Here is an 8,399-nt window from a genome sequence, read left to right as displayed (position 1 = left end):
TTCTCTCCCCAAATCAGATAAACAGACTAAACAGACAAACGGTACAGAAATAAAAAACAGCAACAATAGGGGGAAAACAGAAATAAAAAACCCACAAAAAGTAAAATAAAAAAATCTTGTTTTTATTTATTGTAGTTCATTTTGCTATGCTTGCACATGGCTATTGAGCCCTTGTGATCCTCTCCTAAGAATATCCTCCTTTGGTCTCACTACATGAATGTTTAAAGTCCTGTTTAATTTCCTTAATCATGTACAAGTGTAATTTCTGTCTTTTACCATCCAGTGGTTTACTTACAGGCACAGTCTAGTTATGACAAATGAGGGAAACTATGCAACCTATGTTTCTTTGGGTCTGACTTACTTCACTTAATATAGTTTTTTCCAAGTCTTTCCTCTTCCTTATGAATGGTACAATATCATTCTGTCTGATCTAAGACAGAATATATATATATATATATATAACATTTTCTTTCTCATTTGTCTTTTGAGAGGCAACTGGGTTGATTCCATATCTTGGCTATGGCAAGCAATACTGCAATGAACATGGTTGTGCTGGTAGCTTTAGTGTGGCCTTGTTTGTGTTATACTGGATAAATGTCCAAGAGTGGAATTGCTGGGTCATAAGGAAGTTCTATTTTTTTGGGGGGGGGGGGGCGGGTTCGGTTGTGGGGCCTGAACTCTGGGCCTGGGAACTATCCCTCAGCTCTTCAGCTCAAGGCTAGCACTCTACCACTTGAGCCACAGTGCCACTTCTGGCTTTTTTCTTTTTGCTTATGTGGTGCTGAGGAATTGAACCCAAGGCCTCATGCATGCAAGGCAAGCGCTCTACCACTGAGCCACCTTTCCAGCCCCTAATTTCTTTTGAGGAACCTCCATACTGCTTTCCAGAGTGGTTGAACAAGTTTACATTGCCACCAACAGTGTAGTAACATGCCCTTTTGGCCACATTCCTACCTGCATCTGTTTTCTTGATAATGGCCATTCTACCTGAGGTGTGGTAGAATCTCAGTGTTGTTTTGATTTGAATTTCTTTTGTGGCCACAGATGTTGACCATTTCTTCATGTGTCTATTGGCCATTCTTGCTTCTTCTTCTGAGAATCTCTTTTTAATTTACAGTAAAGCAAACCTCCCAAAAGACTGAATATACATATGTGCATATCATGACACATCTGATTTTTTTCAAACATCAATTATTTATTTTGCAGGCATATATTTTGTCTATGATATTCAATAGATCCCTGTGTATAGTAAATCTCAAAACTTTCAAGAGCAAATTTTCAGTTGAGTCAGACCTCATAGTGCTTTTGGACAATTGCTTTCATTTCTATGATTTTTATGTCTAAGGTGAAGTTGACAACTCTGGGCCACTCCTATTCTCAGTGACTTTATTACATTATCAGATTCCTGATTTTTATAGCATGAATAGAGACTTTTTATGAACACCAATAACTTATTTTAATAACAACTCATTGTGCTAAACATTGACATATAAATGTATAAATAACATGATATCATCTGACCTCTTTTAAGGAAAGAAAGAATGAAAAGGTACCAACCCATTTTTAGAGTCCACTTAAATCAATTAGGATGTTAAATCCATGAATGAAATAATGTTTAATAAAAATGCTTTAAAGAGAAAATTGTTTCCTTTTCAATTGAATGAATACAAAAGATGACACAAGGTTTCTGGATTACTGCTAGGGGGCTCTAAGACACTGGATGTGGGCACTACTAATAGATCAACAGTAATAGGAATATTAATAGGATGTGTCATTCTGATTATATAAAATATGTATCAAAGTATTTTACCTAATTCTTCTGGATGGATTGGAGAGTAGTAGAGAATAATCTGATGGTTGCTTTTCTTCCTTTAAGAGCCCTGTTTCAGTATGCTTACTTGCAGACTATTTTGAGGACATAGTCAAAATAAAAATCAATGCATTTATAACTTAATTAGCTGTTCCACATTGATTCATGTTCCAGATACTCAGTTCACATGGCATTAGTGTTTTCACTAACCACCTGTAAATATATCTTGGATGGTGTGTTGGGTTAATACTCTAATCTTTCTCCCTGAGGAAACTAAACTAGCAGTTGCTATAAGTCATCACTGAAGGATTATGTTTTCCAGGTTTCTTCTAATCAATACATGCTAATAAGATTGCAGATTTATATGATACTTTATCTTACCAAAGTCCTAGGCTCTGTACGCATTATATCACTTTTAGTTCTGTTCAATGAATATAGTTTACTGTAAGGAAAGGTTGAGTTTGAACACTGAGACTCACTGCTCCAGGAGGTTAAAGAGGGGTCAGGAGTTGATGAGAACAACTTTGTAAGAGCAGAATCCATTTAAGTGTGTGGACTCATTACTTGGTCCCATCATGCCCTGCATGAGAAGCAGTGTGTGACCTTTTAGCTTTGGCTACCACATATTTACACAGAAGTTGTCATAGGAGAAGGAAAGAAAAAGTCAGGCCATATGTTGTTTCAGCATCCTCCTGACTTAAGAAAATGATGGAATCCATACTATTTAGGAACATTCATTCTTCTCATTCAACAAGTGTGTTAGTGAATTTTGCTCTCAAAACAGGCAAACAGGGGCCGGGAAGGTGGCTCAGTGGTAGAGTGCTTGCCTTGCATGCATGAGGCCCTGGGTTCGATTCCTCAACACCACATAAGCAAAAAGAAAAAAGCCAGAAGTGGCGCTGTGGCTCAAGTGGTAGAGCCCTAGCCCTGAGGTGAAGAGCTGAGGGACAGTGCCCAGGCCCAGAGCTCAGGCTCCACAACTGGACCCCAACAACAACAACAACAACAACAACAACAAAACAGGCAAACATATCCCTTAACCTAAAGAGAAATGGCCACGGTGCATCAACTCTCCAGTACCAATGAGCTATTGGTGACTTTCAGACTTGAAGCTCTGGTTTACTGCACTTGTATAGAATGCTGTTGATTTACTCATTCCATAGAGGTAGAGAAAGAGAGGGAGAGAGAACTAGGGGAGATAGGTTTAATTAATCTTAAATATCTCTGCAATTTAAAAATTGTAGACCTGGAACAGTTCCTGTACTAACATGATTAGCAAATATTGACTTTTGAATACAATAATAATGTGTCATCTGAAACCCTTGATAAGTAACATAAATACTTCCTTAGCTTGCATGTTATTAAATTAGATGAGGTAGGGCTGGGACACATTTACACAAAGGAACTAAAGTGAAAAAAAAGCAGACCTAAGGGTTTTAACATTGATTTTTAAAATTTTATTTTATTGTAAAGGTGATGCACAGATGTGTTACAGTTACATAAATAAGGTAATGAGTACATTTCTTGTCAAACATTGTTACCCACTCCTTTAACATAGGTTTTTAAGAGAGGTAAAAGTCAAAAAGAAAACATGTATGTTTCAGTTCCACAGCCTAGATGTGTAAGCTGTATATTTTCTCTAGATGGATTTCTGAAAACTGTGTAATAATTTTCCTGGAGCAACTGTAGTAAACATTCACAATTTGTGACTTTATGACAGCTGTACTCAATCATCAGATTATGTATGATGACCATATAATTTTAGTTTTATGGAAGGTTAACTTACATAGATTATGAGCTTTTGATGTTAAAATATGGAAGAAGGATCCATGCCACACTCATGTGCTTCTGAATATGGTCAGGATAAATCTACCCAAGTTTGTTCATAAGGTTTAACTTAACCATGTGTACAAGTCAACTACAGAAAAATAAAAAGAGCTAAGAGATATGATACTAGTCAGCTGCACCCTGACAAATCTTACTGTATAGATTAGTTTTCAAAGGCTGTATGGCATGTGTACTCTATTTACAATAGAATTGGAATGAGAGGAGAAGGGCCTCCAAATGTCATCAAAGCAAATGGTCTGTGAATGTTGCTTCAAAGCTTGTCATTAGTTGCCAGGGTATTTGGCAGCAAAGCTTGTAAAGAGGTATCTCTGGAGGGGAAGGTATGACCAAATGCACTTCTTGGCAAGAAGACTTCTGCTCAAATAACAGGATGCATTAATCCTTGCTTGATTCATAAAATTAATTAGAGTTAACATCCTTTATAAAAAAATTGACTGTTTTTTATCCTTTAAACACACACACACACACACACACACACACACACACACACACACAAGAATAGACCTCAGGCCTTTTTGGTTCCCTAATGAAATTGCAAATTGACTTGTGTTCAAATGATGGCTGAGTGAAATGAACAATTAAAAATGTATTGCTAACAATGAGATGTATCAGCTGATCTCTTTAAGGATTAATTAGTTCCAGGAACAATCTTTCTCATTAAACAGGCCAAGGGGAATAAAGCCATTGAGGATGAAGAAGACCTATGTCAAAACATAAGTTGCACATACCTATAGACATACCGTAGCACAAAAATACATATTCAGGAAAACATCTTTACAGGTTTAGACCATAAAAATTGGCTGCAGCATCTTTGCAGATTCGACTGTTGTTGATGAGCTATGCATTAGTTAGCTTGAAGGCAGCCAACAGTTTTCAGATTGTAATTTATCATTAAAGCTGAGAAATGCTTTAGGTATTTAAATAATATATGCAGATAAATTCAGTCTTATTTTTTTAATTACCCACCTGTACCAGCCTTGTAAGAATCTTTGCCCCCTATGAAAGTACTCTCTGTGGAAAAGAACAAGAAGGAAGGAGGGAAAAAGGAAGGAAGGAAGGAAGGAAGGAAGAAGGGAGAGAGGGAGGGAAAGAGGGAGAAAGGAAGGAAGGAAGGAAGGAAGGAAGGAAGGAAGGAAGGAAGGAAGGAAGGAAGGAAGGAAGGAAGGAAGGAAGGGGAAAGACAGAATCTTCTCTTTTATTTTTTTGCTTTGAATTTTTTCCCCTTAAACTTAGTGCTTTACCTAAGTGGAACCACAGCTCCACTTCCAGTTTTTTGGTGGCGAATTGGCGACAAGAGTCTTACCGACTTTCCTGTTCAGTCTGGCGTTGAAGCTTGAACCTCAGATCTAAGTCTCCTGAGCAGCTATGATTATAGCTATGAGACACTGGCACCAAGCCTTTCTCATTACTTTAGCAGAAATTTTAAATGAAGTATGGATAAATTGGAGTGCCTTGAGATCAGTTACAAAACTGTAGCAGAAATAAACATAGTTTTCTTCTTTAAGACCTGTTTCAAAAGAGGATATCCTAGAAAAATGTCAGTTTTCCTGGGCTACACTGAAGTCAGATCTTCGCACTGCCAGCTTTGTGCCAACTCAGCTTAAAAGGGCATTTAGCATTGTGGCATTTGGTAAATCTATCTGTATTGTGCCTAATCCTCCCTACAGGGCATTTTGAAGAGATGAGTAATAAGTGTGAACAGGAAGAACAAGTTTCCAGTTCTGTCAAATTAATTAGACTACTGTAGAGCGAAGTGAAGTTGGAAACATTGAAGAAAAATCATCTAAGTAACCTGAAAGGAGGCTGAGAACAGAAAATACCCACCTAACTTTTGTGAGATAGTTTGCCGATATTTGTATTGCATGTAAATGCATTAATTAAATGCACTGAATCTATAGATGTCTCTATGCTTCTGCAATACATGAAACATATGCAAAAATATTCATGGAGCTGTTTGAAAAGGGAGAGCCATATTGAAATAGCGCCTATGTCCTTAAAAACAAAACAAGCAAACATGAGTTTCTGACTCTATGTTTGTTGGAACAAACCCTCATTTGATATTAAAACCTGCATTAGGTGAGCTTATTCAGATATTCATGAGAAAAAGAGTGAGAAATGTGATTTGGTGATTGTTTTACCAGGTTCTAGTTGGGTGCTTAAAGCCCAGACATCATGGAGGCAAACACACAAGAGAGGGGGTTACATGTGAAGCAATGTGTTATTCTGAACAAAGTCCTGGTATCTCATTGAGGCTTAATTTAAATAATCTTTTGCGATACATTTACATACACATTTTACTCTACTCTGGAAAATGGATATTAATAATCAATGTGTATTTATAGAGCATCACTGCTCTATAAAACTGCAACAAGCTCCCCAGCTCCCCAAAGCAGGCTGACCAAGATTCCATGATGCAAGTCAATGTTTTTATATCGATTTCCAAAGTGACAACCTGCTGATACCCTATTCCTACTAGTCAAAAGAGATAGTCACTTAGGGGGCCGCTGTCTTTGAATTAGTTTCAGCCTTACTAAACCAAAGCAATTCCTGAGTTAAAGTTCTTTTTAAGACTATGAGGTTCTAAAACTATATATATTTTTTTTAATTTAATTTAATTTTATTTGTGAATATACTGTACAGAGGAGTTACAATTACATGGGCAGGATAATGCGTACATTTCTTACCAAGCATTGCAGCGTCCTCCTTTGTTTACCCTTCACATCCCTTCCCAGCCTCCCCCCTCCCCCCATCCCAATCCTCTTCCTTCCCCCCCCCTCCCCCGCACCGACGTTGTAAAGCTCGTTTTGAACATGACAACTTGTGCTTCTCATTGTTGCAACAGGTCCACCTGTATCCTTAAACAACTGGTTTTTCCCCATCTCCTCCACAAGTTATACTGACATCAAATATAGTGAAAGCAGGGGTTATACTGTGGGGGAGGGACATACAAAGCAACAAAGAGATAATCTTATAAATGCGTTAGAAACACATGCATGAAAGAAAAATACATTAAAATACACATCTAAGGGTTCATTTTCCTGACATCACATTTTCTGACCTTTTCCACTTGACTCATACATATACTAGATATTACAAATAAGGGAAACCATGGGACCTATGTTTCTTTGGGCCTGGCTTACTTCACTTAATATAATTTTTTCCAAGTTTTTCCATTTCTTAACAAATGGGGCAATGTCATTCTTTCTGATGGAGGCATAGAATTCCATTGTGTATATATACCACATTTTCTTGATCCATTCATCTGCTGAGGGGCATCTGGGTTGGTTCCATATCTTAGCTATGGTAAATAATGCTGCAATAAACATAGTTGTGCTGGTAGCTTTAGTGTGGTCTTGTTTGTAACCATTTGGGTAAATGCCCAAAAGTGGGATTGCTGGGTCATAGGGGAGTTCTATGTGAAGTCTTTTGAGGAACCTCCATACTGCTTTCCAAAGTGGTTGAACAAGTTTACATTCCCACCAACAATGAAGTAAGGTTCCTTTCTGTCCACATCCCCTCCAGCATCTGTTGTTGTTAGAGTTTTTGATTTTTGCCATTCTAACTGGAGTGAGGTGATACCTCAATGTTGTTTTGATTTGCATTTCTTTTATGGCTAGGGATGTTGAACATTTCTTCATGTGTCTATTGGCCATCCTTCTTTCTTCTTCAGAGAAGTTTCTCTTTAAGTCTTTCGCCCACTTATTTATTGGGCAGTTGTTTCTTTGAGGATTTGTTGTTGGGGAGTTTAATTTTTTGAGTTCCAAGTATATTTTAGATATGAGACCCTTGTCCGTTGTATGGCTAGTAAAGATCTTCTCCCAATCCGTGGGTTTTCTATTGATCTTGCTAGCTATGTCGTTTGCCCTGCAGAAGCTCTGCAACTTTATGCAATCCCATTTGTCCAACCTTTCTTTGATTTGTTGTGTTTCCGGGTCTCTATTCAGAAAATTTCGGCCTGAGCCAAGGAGACCTAGAGTTTCTCCTATTCCATCCTGTAATGTTTTCAGAGTGTCTGCTTTGACTTCAAGGTCTTTGATCCATTTGGAGTTGATTCTGGTGCAGGGTGATATATAAGGATCTAGCTTAAGTGTTCTACATGTAGTTAACCAATTTTGCCAGCACCATTTACTGAAGAGGTTGTCTTTCTTCCATTCTATTGTTTTAGCTCCCTTATCGAAGATTAGATGGCTATAGGTCTGTAGGTTCATTTCTGGGTTTTCAATTCTATTCCATTGGTCCTGAGGTCTGTTCTTATGCCAATACCAAGCTGTTTTGATTACTATGGCTTTATAGTAGAGTTTGAAGTTTGGTATTGATATTCCTCCAGCAGTGTTCTTTCCGTTGAGGAGCGTTTTTGCTATTCGGGGTCTAAAACTATATTTTTATATACTCAATTTCCCCCCTCTCCTTTTCATAAACCTCACTGTCTTTCCCCCCCACTTATCCTGGTCTGCCTTTTATTACGTATCGTTCCTCTTTACCCAGCATTCATCAACATTGCTGGACTGTATTCTAGCTCCTTTCTTCTCTATCAGAGAAGAGAATCAATAACCTACCATTGCCATTGGCAGTGGTCTTTCTTCTCTAGCAGTAGAAGTGCAGAGTTGATTCCAAGTAAGGAACTCTATCAAGTTATTTTCAAAATTACATTCTCATTCTTTGATTTTGCTCCTCTCCATTTGCTCGTTCACGCGGGCCTCCTCAAATACGGGCAGCACAGCCACAGGGTCCACAGCTGAGA

The sequence above is a fragment of the Dipodomys merriami genome, unplaced genomic scaffold (genome assembly GCF_024711535.1).
Source record: "Dipodomys merriami isolate MVZ:Mamm:240054 unplaced genomic scaffold, mDipMer1.0.p SCAF_63, whole genome shotgun sequence".
Lineage (NCBI taxonomy): Eukaryota > Metazoa > Chordata > Mammalia > Rodentia > Heteromyidae > Dipodomys > Dipodomys merriami.
The sequence above is the reverse complement of the archived record's forward strand: the minus strand, read 5'-3'. Positions refer to the sequence as shown.